General features: G+C 46.5%; 1 pseudogene; it reads right to left on the bottom strand.

The window, feature by feature from the left end:
- Positions 1-6,273: 6,273 nt before the first annotated feature.
- LOC100358078 (small ribosomal subunit protein uS2-like) lies at positions 6,274-7,262 on the bottom strand (annotated as a pseudogene).
- Between the last annotated feature and the right edge of the window lie 14,467 nt (positions 7,263-21,729).

The following is a 21,729-nucleotide window of genomic DNA, read 5'->3' as shown; positions in this document are numbered from 1 at the left end:
CAATTTCTTGTAGAATTAAATCCCTGTAGTGGTTGCACATGGAGGGAACTGCAGTCTCTTTGGATGTCCAGGGCCAGACAGAAGAGAGACTGACACATTATCTGCTGCATGGCCATCACTCCCCACGGTAGTGAGTCATCAGATGTTCAGGGAGGACCTGCCTCAGCCTGTCTGTACAGTGATTTTGCCAGTGACTCACAGATGTCCCCCAAAAAGCCCCCTTCTTAGGTCCTCTTTCTGAGCTCTTCGCTTAGTGTTTGTGGCCAAAGGAGTCTTAGAAGGAAGGCAGGTTAGGAAGATCTGCCAGCTCTTTCTCTTCATCAAGGAAGGGCCTTGACTAATCAGGAGAGAGAAGCAGGAAGAGACAGGAGGAAGTGCTAGACACAGCTGGCTCCCTGCATGGGAACTTGCAGACAGCCAAAGGGGAAAATCGTGGTAAGTGGTGGATACACAATGGTGTATTCACAACATCGCAGGGTCCTCCCAGGCTAGGAAATCTCCCTCAGAAAGAAAGGGCAGAGCTTCACGGAAATCAGGAATGTCTTTGGATGAGGTTCCATGAAGGTTGCTATGTGATTGCCTTGTTAGGAAGTCTAAAGTCTATCAAACTGAAGAGGAAATGGATCAACATAAAGGTATCTGTAGAGTTTAGGACAACAGGAAGATTAAGACAGGAGTTATCCCATCCTGTTCTTGAAAAACAGACCCTAACGTTAGTAGACATTCAGATCTCAAGAATTATCCCTGAGCCCCCTCATGTGAGTGTAGACAAGGTTAGTTTTCAAAAGTGCAATAGGTAAGGATCAGTAAGGCATAGGCACTGGAAGAAACACTGTTTCAGTAGAGGAGAATGTATTCATGCGACTTGTACATCATACGACTTGTACATCAAACCCACCGGATCACATGTGCTTCTCTGAGCACCACTGAGTGAACACAGGCCCACACATGCGATGCCTCAGGGCCCGTGCAGTTTTCCGTGCCTGAAATGTTCTCTGCTCAACCTCTAGTTTCACAACTCCTTCTTGTCACACAGGTTTCAGATCAGACGCCTGCTTCTCACAGAGGCCTTTCCTGGCTACTCTGGCCATCATATGTGTCACCTGGTCCTTCTCTCCCCAGCCTACGGTCCCTTTCTTCTAGAGCACTTTGCAGGATCTTACCCACGTCTTGAGTGACTTCCTTGTTACATGTCTCGCCTCTCACCTCTAGTACACAAGATCTGTGAGAACAGAAACTCTTCTTTCTTATTCCTGCCTCAGTTTCCAGCCTCTACCCTAATAGATGTTGAATGCATATTTGCTTAACAAAGTTTCATTAAAGTGCATTATGGCCTCTTGCATGGGACAAAAAAATTGTGGGCCGGAACCAGCTCTGTGGCACAGCTGGTTAAGCTATCACTGCAGTGCTGGAATCCCATGTGGGTACCAGTTCGATTCCCAGCTGCTCCACTTCTGGGCCAACTCCCTGCTGATGTGCTTGGGAATGCAGCAGAGGATGACCCAGGTCCCTGGGTCCCTGACACCCATGTGGGTTTCTGGCTAAGACACGGGTAATTGTGTGTCACCCTGGATGTGACCACGGGAGGACAGGAAATGCTTAATAGTAACCATTTTATCCCCCGTCTATCTGAACCATAGAATTGTGAATTAGGTAGGGAGGAAATGCTTGTCCCATGTTAGTAAATACAGATTAGATGGAATGGCTTAGAAATTAGTCCAGAATAGGCTTCCTGCCCCTGCCTCTTCTAATGGAGAGTGCTCATCCAGTTTCAACTACAATCCTACAGAACTCCTTCCTTCTTTCTCTCTCCCTCTCTCTTTCATTTCTCCTTTCCTCCTGACTCAGGGCAAGGCCAGCAGCAGTGAGTAAAACATATAGCAAAAGTAGAAGCTAGGAGAACATCTGTGGGTCTGAAAGCCCATTCTTTCATAAAGAACAAGCCAGGATGAACGTTTCCTCCCCAATTCCTCTGTAGAAATTTCTATACGGAAGTGGTCAGGTGCAGGAATGGGTAGAAGTAGAATGGTTCTCTCTACAAGAAATGTCAGAGCCATGCACATGTCCTTGGTGGGAGGGGTGACAAGGATCACTGTGATCAATCTGGAGTTCCTGGAGGTCAGGAATTGTGTCTTCGACTACTATGTGGAGACCACTGGCACCGCCATCCATTTCTGTGCATGGCATATAGTAGTGGTTCATATTACAACGTGTTCTGAAAGAATGGAAGAGTGTGGGAATGACCCAATGGATTAATGATTAGATGAGTAAAATAGGTCTAGTCTTAAATCCTGATCACCTTAAGAGGGTTCTTCAAAATGTCCATGGATGATGAATGTTATAAAAAAGCTATGCATAGATTTCAAAATTTTTGCAACAAAATAAACTTATAGTTAATTCTATTATCTAAAAAGTTCTTGAAGTACCTTGCATGGGAACAAAATAGGTTTTATAAATACATGAGACTGAGAACAAGAAATTAGACAGCATTGATCCCACTAACTTCTAGCCATATTGTAAACCCTTTGGGGACTCCTCATAGACTCGGGCAAGCCAGGTTCTTGAAGTGGACAGCCCCCATCACCTGTGGTCAGCCAAGGAACCATTCCTGCATTGTTTCCATCTCTCGAGGAAGGGATCTTAACTTTAGTCCAGAATTTCTGAAAGGATCAGAAGACTGACTTCTGGGGATCAGTCAAGGTGGATAAGGAACAAAAGGCAGCTTTACTTCACTCACCTCAAACTGCAATTTAGCATTTCTATCACTTGTGAATGTAAGCAACAAACCACAGTTTATCAGCAGCACCTGTGATTCTATCATCCACTTAAATCACAGGTAATTTCATATCACACATCAACTGTTGCAGGGACCTTAAGTCATCACTTATACCCAGGTTGAACCTCTAGAAGACCTTCTTTGATTCCTTAGTAAATAAGCACCTCTAGTACTCGCAAAAGTCAGGCCCTTAAGAGAACCCTCAGTGACCCCACCTCCTGCTGTTTACAACTTGCATAATCCTCTCCCTTAACATGATATGCAGCTAGTGACTTGCTTCCCATGCATAAAGTAGGCCAAAAGATCATATACTGGTTGCAGTTACCAAAGACGACTTCTGCCTGGTTTATACTTTCCAGCTGCCCTTTGGAGAGGTCCATGGGGAAAGGCGCTGAGAGCAGCTTCTGGTGACCAGTCGTGGAGGAACGGAAGCCCTGAATCCAACATCCCAAGAGATAACACATTCATCAGACACAAACAAGTGAGCTTGAAAGCATTTCATCTCAGTTCACTTGTACAGTGACTGCAACTCTGGCTGAGTTTCAACCTTGTGAGAATTCCTGAGCCAGAGGACCCAGCTGTGTCATACTCAGCCTCCTGACCCACAGACACTCTGAGCTACTCAATGTCTACTGCTTTAATATCATTCAATGCATCTAAAAGCCACTGTTCTGCAGATGAGGCATAGGTTTCGTCGTCTGCCAAGGTGGCCTGAGACACACAGATGTTAAAAGCCCCTGCCCCAGACTGTTTGAAGAAAAAAAACGTGGGCTCTTGCAAGGGGTATTATGGAACAGAGTCTGAAGCCATGGCCTCAACGGTAGCCTCATAAAAAGCAAAGGTGAACAAGCAACAGGGCAGACAGCGAAGCCAGGGGTGGAGCCAGGAAAGTCAGACCTTTGGAAGGAGAAAGGCTGGCTGGGCTACAGTAATGCAAGGTCCCTATGTAAAAGATACATCCCCAGGTACTGTGGCCAGATGTGAGTTATCCCACCTCCCATTCAGAGCACATATCCTGGATCCCTGCTTTCCTGCATCTGTTACCAAAGCCTGCCCTCCCTCACCTGGAGTACAAGCTCCTGGGAGGACAGAGACCACATGGCCTTCTTTCCCATGTGCCCCAGACTCTACCACAGCACACAAATACCTGCTGAAGGATAGTTTGGGCCTGGGGATCGCAGATGGATTAGGCTCAGTCTGTTTCAGGTTGCTCATGGTCTTAAGAGGGAGCCAGATAAATACAGATATTGATGATAAAAGGCCCCAACTAAAATATGGATTGCACTTTTGAGCACATTTGGTGGTTTTTGAAGCCTCTTGCTGGTTTATGGAACATCGAATGAGACCATGAATTTAAAGAGTTTCATACAAGGTCTCCCCTATAACAGGCACCCATACCTTGCTTCCTATTCTCACACCATGTTCAGTCTTCTGGTCACAAGGCCCCAAGCATATATGTGAGATCTAATTCCTTATGGCAGACTTCAGAAGATGAGTTATTCTTCCAACAAGCTCTCTGCTCATTGCACAATAACATTTCCCCACATGCTATATCCTGTATCTGCAGCTCCAGCAAGTAGGAGAGTGCTATCTCAACGTAGAGGCTGTTCCACACATGATTAATGAATGGTTATGATCCAAAAAAATCACAGAAAGCCCTCCACAACTGAGTGAAAAAGTGATCTGCAAGAGAGATCACCATGAGCTGGAGGAGAGGGACCTTGATCTCGTGCTTGACAGATGTGGAGGATTGGGCTACTGGCACGGAACTGGAGGTGGTGAAAGGAAGGAGAGACGGAAGATTCATGATCACCTCTGGGGAGGAAGGAGAGATGTTGACAGGGAGGCACACAGAGTGAGCTGCAAAGGCCTCTGCCAGTTTTCATTTTGAAAACAAGAAGACCAGAAGCAATTGTAGCAAAATGTCAACATCTGTTATAACTGAGTGGCAGGCGCAAAGGTGCTTGCTTTATTCCGGGTGCTCCTTGCGGTGTTAGAAATGTGTTGTGATAAAGAGAGGAAGCAGAAGCGTTTCAGGTGTGAGGCAGGTACAGACGTTGGGAGACTGGTGGCAAACACAGGACACATTAAATGAAATTACCTGTGCCCAGAGGCAGAGAAGATCTTTACTCAGCCCTACAGATGGAGCATCCCAAGTGAGGGGTAGGGAAGCCAGGGGAGCAAGCTTGGTACTATCCTTGGTCCTGAACCAAAGCCACACCCTTGGGCACCGCTTTTTTCTTTTTCTTTTTCTTTTTTCTTTTTTTCAAAGATTTATTTATTTATTTGAAAGTCAGAGTTATACAGAAAGAGAAGGAGAGGCAGAGAGAGAGAGAGAGAGAGAGAGAGAAAAGTCTTCCATCCAATGGTTCACTCCCCAATGGCCGCAACAGCTGGAGCTATGCCGATCCGAAGCCAGGAGCCAGGAGCTTATTTCAGGTCTCCCACGCAGGTGCAGGGGCCTAAGGACTTGGGCCATCTTCTACTGCTTTCCCAGGCCATAGCAGAGAGCCAGAACAGAGGCACTGCTTTTTTCCTAAAACACTGGGTTCTTGCCCAATCCCCTATGTGTCCATAGGTTTCTTGGTATTCTCTAATTTTATCTCTTGAAATTCAATTTGGCAGGCACAGCGGCTCACTTGGCTAATCCTCTGACTGCGGCGCTAGCACTCTGGGTTCTAGTCCCGGTCGGGGCGCCGGATTCTGTCCCGGTTGCCCCTCTTCCAGTCCAGCTCTCTGCTATGGCCCAGGAAGGCAGTGGAGGATGACCCAAGTGCTTGGGCCCTGCACCTGCATGGGAGACCAGGAGGAAGCACCTGGCTCCTGGCTTCAGATCAGCACAGTGCACCGGCCATAGCGGCCATTTGGGGGGTGAACCAATGGAAAAGGAAGACCTTTCTCTCTGTCTCTCTCTCACTGTCTAACTCTGCCTGTCAAAAAAAAAAAAAAGAAAAGAAATTCAATTTTACCCAGCTGTTTCTACTGCAGAAAAGAAAAGAAGAATTACAATCAAATATGGGTGTTTTTCAGCCTGATAGTATTTCTTTTTTTTTTTTTTTTTAAGATTTATTTATTTATTTGGAAGTCAGAGTTACACAGAGAGAGAAGGAGAGGCAGACAGAGAGAGAGGTCTTCCATCTGCTGATTCACTCTCCAATTGGCTGCAATGGCCGGAGCTGCACTGATCCGAAGCAGGAGCTAGGAGCTTCCTCCAGGTCTTCCCATGTGGGTGCAGGGGCCCAAGGACTTGGGCCACCTTCTACTGCTTTCCCAGGCCATAGCAGAGAGCTGGATTGAAAGTGGAGCAGCCAGGACTCGAGCCAGCTCCCATATGGGATGCCAGCACTGCAAGCGGCAGCTTTACCCACTACGCCACAGCACCGACCCCGATAGTTATCTCTTATTTATCAATCTTACAAGTGCTGGGCCCTGTGGTTGTTATCTATTGTCTCATTATAAGTATCACCTTTTCTTTTTTTTTTTTTTTTTTTGTAGAAACTGATGTTTATTTTCCATCAACCTCATTTCCATGTTTGCGTGAGAGCCCGTGACAAGCAGCCTAAGACCACTCAGTGGTTGTTCCCACCCACTCGGTGGCCTGAGCAGTGGGCGCTGCAGACCAGTCTTCAGTGGGGAACTGCTGAATAGGCACAGAAGGCATCTGCATGCCTTCGGAGCAGTCAGCAACCTCAGGCTGAGTAGCAGTGAACTCGGGCGCTGGGGCCGTCCATTCACCCTGAAACTCCTCCTTGGTCACAGCTTTTTCAGCGGTGGCCTGCTCTTCTTTTTCAATCTCTTCAGGATCTCTGTAGAAGTAGAGATCAGGCATGACCTCCCAGGGGTGTTCACGGGAGATGGTACCACGCACGCGCAGAACCTCCCGGGCCAGCATCCACCACATCAGACCCACTGAATGGGCTCCCTTGTTGTTGCACGGAATGGCAATGTCCACGCAGCGCAGAGGAGAGTCTGTGTTACACAGAGCAATGGTAGGCAGGTTCACGTAAGATGTCTCCTGAGAGGCTGGTGGTCAGCCCAAGGATCGGTAACTACCAGAAGCTGTGGTTTCCGGAAGGCTGCCTGGATCTGGTTAGTGAAGGTTCCAGGTGTGAAGCGGCCAGCAATGGGAGTAGCTCCAGTGGCAGCAGCAAACTTCAGCACAGCTCTCTGGCCAGTGTTCCTGGAGGATATCACACTGACATCAGCAGGTTTTTCAATGGCCACAATAGCACGAGCCGCCAACAGCAGCTTCTCCCAGGTCCTCTTCAGATTGCTGATGTGGACGCCATCACTCTTCCTTTTGTAGATGTACTGTTCCATCTGGAAGTCAAGGTTGGTGCCACCTAGGTGGGTTCCTGCTGCAAGGAACTTGAGGACGTCCTCCTCCTTCATTTGCAGGACATCAAGGGCTCCGGACATTGTGACAGCTTCCCCTTAAGTTACGCCAGGAATCAAAAACAACGCCTTATGGACCCCTGGTCGGGTAGCGCGGAAAGAAGTATCACCTTTTCTGGGTGAAGGAGGCATGGAATGATTGAGGCTGCATAGCCCATAAAGGGCAGAGTTGAGATTTATGCAGGTCACAGAAGTAAATATCCCAGCAGTTAGAGAATCACCCTCTGGCATGTGCAAATAAGGGCTTAGCCCAAGCGAAAGTATCCTAAAGAAGTCATTAGGTTTCCCATCCACAAAGGCAAGACTGTGGATTCCACAAAGGCCCGTGTAAGTGAAAGTACCTCACACATGGTGAAGTTGTCTGCCAAGGCTGGCTACTCTCTCCATTCCTCGATATTGATATTTAGGCAATATGGAGGATGAGGGCCCTTCTGCTGATGCCAACAGCATCAACCGTATTCAATGCCCACGGCTCAAGGAGGTAAACTAAGGCAGAAAAAAAAAAGGAGAGGAGGAGAGGAGAGGAGAGGAGAGAAGAGGGGAGGAGAGGAGAGAAGAGGGGAGGAGAGGAGAGGAGAGGAGAGGAGAGGAGAGGAGAGGAGTCAAGTCTCAAGATGGCGTGGGACGGACCTGGATCTGCACCCTTCATTTTCAACATACATTAGCAATGTGACCATGGGACAGTTGCTTCATTGCTGGCTGGCCTCAGTATCCTGGGTGTGATGAGGCAGCCTAGTAGAAAACACGAAAATGCTGACAATAGTGGTGGCAGCTACTACTTATTGATGGGCTGCTGCCTCCTGCCAGGCACTGTCAGGCACTTTCTAGACATAAACTCAGTCCTCATGGCAGTCCTTGGAAGTGTCTGCTATCACTCCACTCTGATGATGAGAAGATGGGGCTTAGAGAGCCCTTCATATCTAGTCACTGAATCCAGGTCGACTCCTCCATCCTCAGATGGCAGTGGGGGAGGGCTGGGTGGCCAGAGCTGGGAGGCAGAAGGTGGCTGCGCTTGGATTTTCCAGAGTGTAAGCTGATACTCCCAACAGCAGGACCCACTCAGAGCTGGAGCCCAAGAAGAGAAAACCCTGTGGCCTGGCCCACAATTTACCAGAAGGCAAAATCCTAAGTGTGGTGGACCCAAAGCATGCACTCTGGCCCACGATGCTCATAGGGCAGTCACCAGCAGTTCTCCCTTTGCTTTCTTTCCTCCAGAGTCTGAATCTAAGGAAAGCCTGCCCTGCAGGCAGCAAGAGTCAGTACAAGGGAGCCCGGCTTCCTCCTCCCTGCATGGTGAGCAGGGGAGGGGACGGGAGGAAACTGTGCCAAAGGTCGCAGCGTTCCAGGTCAGTGTGTTCCAGCTTTGAAGTCAGAGAGCTGCCAGGGACCAGGGAAGAAAAATGCTGCAGGCGGCTCCACCTGCCAGGCCTCCGATGAACTCCAGCTGGGCCACAGCCTCCACACCAGATGCACACCGCAGAGAGGGCCACTGTCACCAGAGACCCCTTTCCAGGAACTGGGGACTGCAGAAATGGCCAAGTCTCGGGCACACAACAGCCTCACAGATGTGCCCCAGGACTCTGCTCTCTTTGTCCCCAGAAGGGTGCCACAAACACCTCCATCTCCTCATTCCAGTGTGGAAAATAAGCATTTCTGCAATCCCTAAATCTTTCTTCCTTTTCTCACTATATTTACGACTTCTCTTTAAATTGTTCAACCCCAGACAACACCCAACCCCCCCCCCACCACCACAAAAAAAAAAAAAAGTGTTCTCCCTGTACCCAGTACATACCTGACATGCAGCCAAGGAAATGGTGATCTGGTTAGGGAAACCCATTGTCCCTGTCCTTCTAGGGTTGATAGAAGGAGGGAGACATTAAGCAACAGATTAAGGAATTAATGTAGAAGCAAACACTGTGGTGGGTGCTAGGAAGAAAACAGCAGGGACTTTAAAGACTTTGAAGAGCCAGGGAGTGACCTCCAAATAGGAGGTTCTTTTCAAGCTGGGAGCATCGAAGTTGAGGATTGGAGGATCAGCAGGAAGCTGCCCTGCAAGAACAGCTGGGGTGTCAGGTGAAGGGTTCTCTGGGAAACAGCATGTGCCAAGGTTCTGAGGTGGGGGAAAGGATGGGATATTTGAGAAACCAAAGCAACACAGCATAATGGATCCATGTGAATCCCAGAATTCAGGAATATATCTGACCTCTCTCTAGCACAGTTTTCCTCTGTAGGATTTAGGTAAGGATTCAGGGGAAGAGTGCATTTGAGCTGAGTCTGAACAGATAGGAAGGTGAAGAACAAGGGGACAAGTGGCTCCAGTCAAGAGGAGTTTGAGTGGATGGCTCAGGGCTCACCACTAGAAGTGAGAGAGCAGCAACCCAATTTAAAGGTGCCTATTTTTTCTACATTCCGTCATCAAGTTCCTTCTTCAGCATTCTTCAAGTTGGTCTAAAAACTCATTTGTTAACAGGTAGGAGGAAAAGTAGGAGAAATGCAGAGGAGAATCCAAGCCCCCATTTCCCTTATCCCTCCTGCTGGTTGAACTCAGCCGTACAGAGCGGGGTTGGAAACAGAGGATCACCACCCTCGTGCTCAGGGCTTCTTTTGTCTCTGAACCCAGACATGGGGAGGAGGCCAGCTGGTTCAGGATGTGGCACCTTGGCCATCACCACTGCTTGGACCGAGGACAGACATTGCCCTCTGAAGCATCATCGTTTTGATCACCCAAGGTCAGGACTGACTACATAATGAAAACGCAAGGCCCTTGAAGTTAAGAAGGCTAAATTCTTGAGACTGTCAACAGAGTGGCACCAGAAAATTCTCAGAAGGAAGTTCCAGATAACGGTCAGGACTGCACCCGCCAGGAGTGAAAAAACACTTGGACCAGCATAAAAGGATCCACATTTCTGGGTGGAAGGTCATCTCCGTAAAGGCTTGTCTAGTGTGCTGGCAGGTGAGGTGGGGATGGCGTCTATAGAATTGAAGAGGTTTCAGAGAAGAGCCTGCACTGGCTTAGGTATTGGCTGAGCCCAGAGTCAAAGCCCAGAGCTTCACCACTGATTACACAGTCACAGTCAGCGACTGTGAGTGAGTCACATACAATCAGCAAAGTGATTGCACCTGCCTAAGACCTTGTAAAGGGTACTGGCTGCCCTCAGAAGGGCTGCCAGAATTCAACACAATCTAGATTAAGTCCCTGCACACAAGAGGTATACAATTAATGATCACTATTGTTTTTATTAATGCAGTCCAGGTCTCCTCCTGTGGCCAGCCATGCACCCGCCAACGCCCCTGTTACCCATAGACATCATCAGGTAAAGGAGGTAGATCTGAGCCATGAGGTAAAGCAAGTGACTCAGCATGGGCTTCCAGGTCAGCCTACAGAAACGTGGATTCCAATTCAGCTCCAGTCACAGAATGACCCTGGGTAGGTGGCTTCACCCCAGGCATTTCAATGATCTCATGGATAACAGATAGAACAGAAACATTATACCAGTTATCCTCGTACCAGGGAGGACTGCTTGGTACCTTCTTCCCAGAGCTGTGGGAGGATTGCACAGGCTCTGTGTGCCACTCAACACACATAATCATACTTCAGTGACCCATCTGCACAATAGGGACACTGGTGGTGTCTGCTGTATGAGTCATTTTATGGAACAAATGACAATACTTGCATATAGTGTTCAGCAAGGTACCTGGCACATGGTTATGGTACCATGAATGAAAAAGAAGAGGAAGAAGAAAGACAGGGACAGGGAGAGGAGGAGGAAGAAGAGGAAGAGAAAGGAGAAGAGGAGGAGGAGGATAGAAGAAGAATAGGAAGAGGTAGTTACCATATTACTGAGGTAGCTGGTAACCCCTACTCTCCTCTCTCTTCATTGTCCCTCTGGTGCACACCCCTGACAGCACCCAAGGACATCTGATAGTTGTTTCCATTTTCAACTTTTGCTGATAGCATCTCAGCACTCCCTACCCCCACCTTGGGAATGGTTAACTCAAGGACTAAAACAAATCCATGTGCCAAAGCATAGACTTCTTCAAAACAAGACAGGCCCAGACAAGGCCATGACTCTTGCTTTTAGGAATTGAGAGGAAGGTTTGATTTCCAGGAACCTCAGCAGGAGAGAGTGATTACAGTTTTGAGTCAAGGTCTATTGTCCTCTGCTGTAACACAGAGGGTCATGTGCTTCCCTGTTTGAAGCTTTGAAATTTCCTTGTTTCAAACAACATCAGAACACCAGCCAGTGTCACTGTCCCTTGGCTCTTCCAGCCTTCCTTCTTGAACCAGAAACCACACACAACGACCCCTTCAGGTGCATTTTCTAGGCTGTAAGGGGCTATCTTTAGGGCCTCTCCCAGATAACCCTCGCATTTCTCCCAACCTGGATTCCTCTTGTTCAGCTCCGTGTTTCATCCAGCAGACACTTTTGAGGACTTGAATCACATCATAGTGCTAGACACTGGGGGAGAGACCTATTGCAGGAGTTTCTTTCTCTGTGTAAGCTGACCTCAAATAGAACATTTCAATGCAATGTGTTAAATGCAGGAAGAGAAGGGGAGAGAGAAGAGAAGAGAAGAGAAGAGAAGAGAAGAGAAGAGAAGAGAAGAGAAGAGAAGAGAAGAGAAGAGAAGAGAAGAGGAGAGGAGAGGAGAGGAGAGGAGAGGAGAGGAGAGGAGAGGAGAGGAGAGGAGAGGAGAGGAGAGGAGAGGAGAGGAGAGGAGAGGAGAGGAGAGGAGAGGAGAGGAGAGGAGAGGAGAGGAGAGGAGAGGAGAGGAGAAACCCAGAAAAGAAGGGAGTTGCCCCTGTGTGAGAGTTCAGCATAAGTTGGAGAGGGAGCAACTGATCCAATCAAGAAAGGTAAGGGCTATCTCTCACCTGCAAACCCCTTAGCCATTCATCCCAAAAACATGGATTCAGGCACCTTTCTCTGAACCACCCATATTCTCTGATGGCTCACAGCATCCATATTAGCCCTTACCCCTCAGCACACATTTCTATAAATGCACATACCTTTAAATACAAGATCAGACTAGAATCCTGAAACCAAACTGGCTACTGTACCATAGCCCCTAATATAGTACTCAGCATGCAGGCCAACAATCAATATTCATCACATTGAATCAAATGTCTTTTTGGCAACCTAATATTGTGAAGGCCCCATGCTATATAATGGTGATACTACTTAGATAAAATGCCTAAAGAAGTAATCAATAATAGAAGTTGACAAATGTATATACTAAATAAATATACAGGTTTTAGAAGTTAGGTAGACTAGTTTGTTCATCTGTTTCAATCAAATTTATTGTACAAATACTCATTGTGTATGAAAGAAACATTCTGTGAACAAGAGAAGATGCAAAAATAAATCAGATGAAAGAAGCCTTGTGCTCAACATACTAACATCCATGGGAGAATGCAGGCACAGGCACACACAAGAGCTGCATAAAGGCCAGGCATGGAGAGTCACAGGAAAGGACATCAGAAGAGATTCTAGAAGGTGTTGAGATGGGGCCTGCGCTGGCAGGGGCATCCCATACGGACACTGGTTTGTGTCCCGGCTGCTCCTCTTCTGATCCAGCTATGGCCTGGGAAAGCAGTAGAAGATGGCCCAACTACTTGGGCCCCTGAACCCACATAGGAAACCCAGAAGAAGCTCCTAGCTTCTGGCTTCGAATTGACCCAGTTCTGGCCATTGTGGCCATTTGGGGAGTAAACCATAGGATGAAAGAACTTTCTCTCTTTCTCTCTCTCTCTCTCTCTCTCTCCCCCTGTAACTCTACCTTGTATACCTGTAACAATACCTTGTATTGTATTGAGAAACAATCTAGAATAAAATACTTTTGTGTGGGTTCACATGGAGGGGCCAGAAATCATAAAGAAGAGAAACTTTAGAAGCAGATAGGAGGAAAAATAGAACATAGATTTTGCTTTTCATCTAAGTCTAATTTACAAACAATAAAGACAGTGCTCAGGAGTAGACAGAGCCTTGCCTCAAGTACACCATAAGCCAAGTTGCACTCCCAAGAAATTCCTACTATCACATGGCTAGGGCATGGTGGACTTGATCCTTGATTGCCACATTGAGACATTGCCCCCTTTGGTTTCTTTCAGCAAGGAAATGGCACAATCAAAACTGTGTCTTGAGAGGCAGGTGCTTGGTTTAGAGGTTGAAATGCAGTTAGGATGCCTGTGTCCCATATCAGAGTATTTGGGTTTGGGTTCTGGATCTTGTTCTGATTCCAGCTTCTTACTACCGCACAACCTGAGAGATAGCGGTAAATGCTCAAGTAACTGGGTTCTTGTCATCCACTTGGGATATCAGCATTGTGTTGCTGACTACCAGCTTCAGTCAGGCCCAGCCTTAGCCGTTGAGAGGATCTGGGGAATGAATCAACAGATGGGCACTCCCTCTCTCTGCCCTGCGGAAATAATAGTATGACAAAAGTATTATTATAATGGTATAATAATAATATAATAAAATGTCTCAAAACCATTTTCAGGCTACTATGTAGTAGACATAGTCTCTTTTTGCCTCCCAATACTTCCTATCCTTGGAGGAGCCAAACTCTTCTCCATTCCAAATAGCATTAATAAGACTTTGGTCAGGGTGGCCCATTCCAACTCTTGGTCTCAGCAGTGGATTCATGCAGGTCCATGCTGCAAATGTACCCCTTTGCAATAATGACCAGTCCAGAGGAGAACATGTATGTGCTTCAGAAGGAGCCATTTTTCCTGGATCAGCACTCAGTGAAAAGAGGTCTCTTTTCAACTTTGGTCTCTTTGCCAAACTAAGAGAAAAGAATTTTAAGTATCGGTAGCCATCTTCTCTGCCCCATGGAGAAAGCCTGCCAGGTGGCATAAAGCCAACACTCAGGGTAAACCAAGCTGAAGGATGGAGACAGGAACTCAGAATTGCTTAACAGGTAGCAAAGTGTTTGAAAGAATGGTGGACCCGTTAGCAGAAATGCAGAAGTCAGGAGGATGAGCTATTTTTCAGACAGAGTGAGATGTTATCAATGCAAATAACCAGATCTCAAAGTGGGAAGGGATTATAAAGGGATTTGGTCCAACCACTTATCTGATGCTTGTATTGTCCTGTCTTTTGTTTATGTTTCCCTTCTAATGAGTTTCATTCTGTTGGTGATTTCATTCAGTCAACAAATGCTGTTTAAACAGTTGATCAAAATTGTGAATGAAGCACGAAGAGCCCTCTTTGTGAGATGCTTTCATTTTTGCAGGGAAGAAAAGCAATAAACAAATAAATATACAATATATCCTCAGGCTCTGGATGTAGGCTATTAAGAAAAAGTGAAACATGATGACTTTGAGGTATGCTGTGTGAGATCAGGCAGCCAGGAAAGGGCTCTGGAAGATGATATTTCAATAGAAACCTGAATGATGGGAGGAGGCAAGTTCTACAACCATCTGCACAAGAAGAGGAAGAGAATTTTAATCAGGAGCCACCAAGGTGGGTGCTTGAGATACCCATGGGACACCTAAGGGGCCAGGTGGCTGAGTAAGGGTGGAGGAAACAGGCAGGGAGGAGACCATGGTCAGGAGTGGACAGAGAATATAGGACTTCCCAAGCCACAGGAAGGCAGTGGAGAAACTGTAGAGAGTTTTATTCAGGGAAGTGCCATACAAAGAACACCAAGAGGATCAGGTGTTTGCCCCAGATGTCAAGATATTCACACCCCACATCAGAGTACCTAGGTTTGATATTCAGTTTTGGCTCCTCACTCCAATTTCCTGCTTCTGCAGACCCTAAGAGGCAACAGTGATGGATCAAGTAATCGGGACTGTGCTATCCACATGGGAAAACCTGAATTGAGTTCCAGCTCCCAAATTTGGCCCTGACCTGGCCCCAGCAACTTGCAGAAATGAACCAGTAGATGGGAACTCCTCCTGTCTCTCAAGTAAATAAAAACATGAAAAAAGAAAAGGACACTGACTCAAGTTTTATAGGTAGAATTTGACATGTTCTGAAAGTAAAGATAGAGGAGTTGGTAGCCAAAAAAAAAGGTGGGGCGGGGGGGAGTTCCAGGTAGGAGACCTCTCAGACCCTGGGACAGCAATGGAAATGCTCTTGAACACCAAAACTGTGGGTGGATGCATAGTAGTTCTAGGGAGAGGATAGTGGACTTGTTGCCTGAAAAGAGAGGTTGGAACTCTACTTTGGTGAAGCTTTGATGTTAGGCTAAGGAAATGCCTCTTTAAAGTGAGCAATGGGTAGCCATTTAAGACTTTGGGAAAGGGAAAATGTCTCTGCTCTCTGCCTCAGCAATTGTGATTACACACTTGGAGAGGAAAGGTGATGAAAAAGGGACAGACATGGACTCGGATTCAGACTTGTGCAGTATTGGGCATCCACAACAGAGTGAGATCAAGGGAGAAAATCAAAAATAAAACAGGAGGAGCCTCCTGTCTTTGAGGGGTTCTGGCTAATGACTTTAACTTTGTAAATAAAGTTTTATCAGGACACAGACACACTGTGCATTTGCATATCATCTAAGGTTGTGCTTGCCCCCTACCATGGCATGGCCACATCACTGCAGCAGAGACCATTCAGCCAACAAAGTCTCTAATAATGACTCTGATTCTTTATAGAAAAAGTTTGCTGGTCTCTATTTACAGTCTGACAAAATTAAACTTGATGTGTCAAGAAGCCCCCTCTGTAGGAGGAAGAAAGATGAAAATAAAAACAAATTTTTGACATGTATATCACAATTTAGAAGAAAGTTAATTTTCCCTAGGGTAAGAATTATTTTCTTATGACAGTCAAAGGCAATTCTATAGCAAGATAGAGATTTGAGATATAAATGGAAAAATATGGATAAGAGAAATGGGAGGACTGATGAGACAGAAAGACAGCACAGACGAGGGTGGAAAAAAACAGAGACACAGAGAGAGACAGACAGAAAGCAAGGGCACTGAGTCCAAGAACAACTCCTTTTTTTTTTTTTTTTAACAGGCAGAGTGGACAGTGAGAGAGAAAGGTCTTCCTTTTGACATTGGTTCACCCTCCAATGGCCGCCGCGGCCGGCACGCTGCAGCCGGCGCACCGCGCTGATCCGAAGGCAGGAGCCAGGTGCTTCTCCTGGTCTCCCACACGGTGCAGGGCCCAAGCACTTGGGCCATCCTCCACTGCACTCCCTGGCCACAGCAGAGAGCTGGCCTGGAAGAGGGGCAACTGGGACAGAATCCGGCGCCCCGACTGGGACTAGAACCCGGTGGAGGATTAGCCTATTGAGCCGCGGCGCCGGCCCCCAAGAACAACTCCCTATGGTGAGACCTAGGGGAGACTTCTTATAACTATAGGGAGACCACAGGAACAAGGATGTATTGAGATGTTTTCACAACAGTTTATAGGAAATGTGCATATAAAAAACCTGTGCTGGGGCCAGAGCTGTGGCATAGTGGGTAAAGCCACCACCTGCAGTGCCGGCATCCCTTAAGGGCGTTGCTTAAGGGCGAGTCCCAGCTGCTCCACTTCCAGTCCAGCTCTCTGCTATGGCCTGAGAAAGCAGTAGAAGATGGCCCAAGTGCTTGGGCTCCTGCACCTGGGTGGGAAACCTGGAAGAAGCTCCTGGCTCCTGGCTTTGGATTGGTGCAGCTCCGGCCATTTCAGCCAATTGGGGAGTGAACCATCTGATGGAAGATCTCTTTATCTCTCTCTATCTCTCTCTCTCTGCATCTCCTCTCTCTTTGTAACTCTGCCTTTCAAATAAACAAATGAATTTTTAGAAAGGAGGGAAGGAAGGAAGGAAGGAAGGAAGGAAGGAAGGAAGGAAGGAAGGAAGGAAGGAAGGAAGGAAGGAAGGAAGGAAGGAAGGAAGGAAGAATCTGTGTGTAGATTTCAAAATTTTTTGCACCAAAATGAACTCTTCTTTTAATTCAATCTTTCCTCAAGCTTTTTGAAGTTTCCTCATAGGTGTGAGAAGTCCCTCCCTGGGGTTTTGACCTCAGTGTTTATGTCCTCAACACAAAGAAAACCTCTTGAGTGGAAATGTCAGAAAGTCAGAATTCATTCAGCCCATCCTGAGAGGCAAAATCAGGATGTATTGACCGAAGAGCTACCCATGTTGACAGAGACCAAGACAAGATCAATACAGAGTTTCAATGGCAAAGCTTGCCGAGCGTTGAGGTAAATAAGAACATGTCTCCCACATGTTTTATCAGAAATATCTGCTGCAGGTTTACAAGGCTCGTTCCCTGTCTGTCTCCTTCCTAGCTCATAAAAGTGCTTTTAGGGGACATCTTGCTGATTGCAAATATCCCAAATGGAAGCCAGGAACTTTTTCTTTAAGTACCACCCCCAAAATAAAGATATTCATGATTTTAGAGATGAGAAGGGAGGCCTGTTTTCCTAGGAAAGAAAACTCAGACAAGCCTTAGAAGTGACAACTTTTTCAGAGTGCACATCATCCCCCAAGACTAAACAGTATCAAAAAGCCTGACAGAGCTAAAGAGGGGCTCTGGATAAGGGTGAGAGAGGCAGAGAGAAAGGGTCACTCTATACCATTCACTGCTTTTGCTCTGACACATAGAAGCTGGCTACTCACGAGCAAGAATTTCTTGAGCCTGATTGCCATTCGAGTAACTATCAGTAGTTTACAACAGGTTCAGGGGCAGCACTTGCGGGGGGACCTGGCAGGAAATGGTGACGATGACATAGATAATACATAATAACAACAATAATAATCATAGCCATTATTGATCAAAGGTTCCATGTGTGCCAAACACTGCTTTAAGTTCTTCAAATTTTAAACTCATTTATTCACACAATAATAGTAAGAAGAGAGATGTTACTGTCATTAGCCCCATTAGATAACTGATACTCAAAGAGGGTTAATTTCATGCATCCACTTGACAGAACCTTGAGGAGCCCAGCTTTTTGGTTAAAAAATTACTCTGGGAGAGCTGTTTCTGGGTGAGATGTGAACATTCAAATCCATGAACTTAACAGAGCAGATGGCCCCTCCCAGCCCGGGTGGGCCTCATTCCCTCTGGCAAAGGTCTGAAAAGAACAGAAACCTGGGCAAGAGAGAGTCTCTCTCTCTCTCTCTCTCTCTCTCTCTCCCCCTCCCTCTCCCTCTCCCTCTCCCTCTCCCTCTCCCTCTCTGCCCTTCATTGCCCTGAGAAGTTGAACTTTTCCTGCCTTTGGACTTGAACTCAGACTGGAACTTACTCCATTGGTTCTCCCGGATCTCAGACCCTTGGACTTGAGCTGAGCTATACCACCAGCCTCACTGGGTCTTGTTGCCCTCAGATCCTGGGTTTTCCCAGCCTTTGTAACATGTGAGTCAGTTCCTTATTGTAAATCTCGTTTAAACATATACAACCTATCTTCTATAAATTCTGTTTCTGTGGAGAACTCAGACTACCACAGAGATTAAAGTGAAATTTTAACTCAAGCATCCAGGTCCTGGATCTGTGCTATCATCCACCGTGCTCTGCTGCTTCTCCAAAGAGGCTGGGAAGATAAGTGTGTACTCTAGCGTTAGTTTCCTAGGACTGCCTAAACAGATTGTCATACATTGGATGGCTTAAAACAAGAAGGATCTATTCCACAACAGCAGGGAGCCCTTGAACCAAGGTGTGGGTGGGGCCAGGCTGCATTTGAAGGCCCTTCGGAAGAATCCTTCTCTGCCTGTTTTAATCCCTGATGGCTCCTGGAAATGCTTGACTTCCCTTGGCTTGCAGATGCATCATTCTCTTTTTTTTTTTTTTTTTTTGGACAGGCAGAGTTAGTCAGTGAGAGAGACAGAGAGAGGGTTATACAGTGAGAGAGAGAGACAGAGAGAGAGAGAGGTCTTCCTTCCATTGGTTCACCACCCAAATGGCTGCTACAGCCAGCGCTGTGCTGATCTGAAGCCAGGAGCCAGGTGCTTCCTCCTGGTCTCCCATGCGGGTGCAGGCACTTGGGCCATCCTCCACTGCCTTCCCAGGCCACAGCAGAGAGCTGGACTGGAAGAGGAGCAACCGGGACAGAATCCGGCACCCCAACTAGGGCTAGAACCTGGGGTGTTGACGCCACAGGCAGAGGATTAGCCAAGTGAACCGCGGTGCCAGCCAACATCATTCTCATTTCTGCTTTCATCATTATATCACCTTCTCTGTGTCTCTGTGTGTCATCTCCTGCCCTTGTGAGGACAATAACCATTGCATTTAAGTCCACCCTAATCCAGTATGATTTTATCTCCCTCTTTAACATTTGCAAAGTTCCTTTTTCAAAATAAGGTTGTATTCTTTTTGTTTGTTTTTTTTTTTGTTTGTTTGTTTGTTTTGACAGGCAGAGTGAACAGTGAGAGAGAGAGACAGAGAGAAAGGTCTTCTTTTTCCATTGGTTCACCCCTCAATGGCCGCTGCGGCTGGCGCACTGCGGCCGGCACACCAAGCTGATCCGAAACCAAGAGCCAGGTGCTTCTCCTGGTCTCCCATGTGGGTGCAGGGCCCAAGGACTTGGACAATCCTCCACTGCACTCCCGGGCCATAGCAGAGAGCTGGACTGGAAGAGGAGCGACCGGGACAGAATCCCGTGCCCCGACCGAAACTAGAACCCGGGGTGCTAGCACCGCAGGCAGAGGATTAGCCTAGTGAGCCGCAGCGCCGGCCAAGGTTGTATTCTAAAGTTCCACATGAACATGAATTTGGAGCTGACGCTATTTAACTCACTACAATTAAGAAGGGTGTAATATGTGACTCTAACTTACCCTGTAGAGGCTAAAGAGACAGAATTATTTTTCAGTTGGGATTCCTTCAGTTGCAAGGGATAAAATCCCAGCTCAAATCAGCTTTGGCATAAAAGGAATTTATGTGCTGAGTAACTGAAAACTTCAGGTTACAAGCAGTTTCAGAGACGACTGATTGCAGGAACCCTGGAGTTGTCATCTCTCTGTGCCTCTGGAGTTGAATTCCTCTAGTTTTGATAAGACTGAGACAAACTCTTCACAAGAAACGTCAAGCTGAGTTCTATAGCTCCGTGAAAGGGATTAATATAGCAAATGTCTAGATCCACAGTTATTTTAGTTTCCACTAAGTTCTTGGGAGTGAGAAGTCAGAAAGTTAATAACCCATCTTTGAAGCAATGCAAAATAAAAGAATTTTTTAATAGAGTTCCAACAAGAGTTTTAGGAGTGTATCTTAGTGGCCAGTGTGAATCAGATGACATCTCTTAACACGGGATAAGCTTATTAGCCCGGACACTCATCTAGATGATTCAGAGATGGTCCACAAGGAGAAAGCAGGATGCTGACCCAGAGGGAGGATTGGTGCCAGACAGGAAAAGACCATACATGCTGAGCATAGATTCAAAAGAAATGGGTGACAGAGCTGCATAAATGTACCTTTTCAAAAAGGGGTTGCCCTTACGTTAGATCTCGCATCGCTAAATCAATGCCTTGTGAGGAAAATGTAGTGCTGAATCCATAGCAAGGGCCATTCATCTAATAAAGATGTGTCAAAAAAAAAAAAAAAACTGCTAAGTGTTCACCACAGTTATTGCTAGTGATGATGCTGTCGGACTCTCGGCACGTGCTCACCATGCCCAGCTCTGTTTCATGAAGAGTGCTAACCCCAAGAGCTTACATTTCATTTGAGGACCTCACCTCTGTGGCTTGATTGGAGACAAACAAGAATGAAGAGAGACCAAAGCCCAAACAATGCTTAACCAAAGGCATGGAGTACAAGACTCCTTCAACCCACCCTGCTTGATTTTGTCACAGCAATGGCACAGGAATGCCCTGGTCACATGAATCTTCCTGAAAATGACTATCATGAAAACTGGTACAATTTTTAAAAATTATTTAAAGATACTAGAAAGCATCCAAAAGCAAACAGAAACCAGAGGACAGTTTAATCTTTAAAAAAAAAAAATCCTATAAGAGAGAATAGGGGGTGGGGGTTGTAGCTTGCTGACTCCAGAAAACTCTACAATTCCTGTGGCTTCCACTGTGAAAATGCATACCCTTAGTGATCCACAGTGTCACAGATCATACTAGAGGGTGAGGAGCACAGGTGAAAGTTTAAAGGAAATGTCAAGGCAATGAGAGAACCACAGAAGTAGACACAAGCACAAGCATAGACTCTGCCCAGACCTCTGGCTGACAGCTGAACTACACCTGCACTGGAGAGATAGAAGGAGATGAAGCACGAGGAGAGTGGATAGAAATCTGTTCTTGGAAGACAGAACAGCAGGTAAGCTCTGCGAACTTCCTGCTTGAGTAACCGAGTGTCTTCCCCATTTTTGCACAGCTTGGGTGGCAGAAAACTAGGGAAAGCATAACTATATTCAGAGTACAGCTAAAGGGAAAATAAAACTATTAATCAAGAACTGAAGATTTAATTATTCTGCTTCAAAAATGAACATGGAACCGTGCAAATTATTGAACTCTTTACTTAGTATAGAGTTGGTCTTCTGTGTATAAAGCTAATGGAAAATGGATCTTAGTGGAAAATGGGACTGGGAATGGGACTGGGAATGGGAGTAGGAGGGTGGGTATGGTGGGAAGAATCACTATATTCCTAAAGTTGTACTTGTGAAATGCAATAAGTCTGT

Source organism: Oryctolagus cuniculus, chromosome 6, assembly GCF_964237555.1.
Source record: "Oryctolagus cuniculus chromosome 6, mOryCun1.1, whole genome shotgun sequence".
NCBI lineage: Eukaryota > Metazoa > Chordata > Mammalia > Lagomorpha > Leporidae > Oryctolagus > Oryctolagus cuniculus.
The sequence above is the reverse complement of the archived record's forward strand: the minus strand, read 5'-3'. Positions and strand labels throughout refer to the sequence as shown.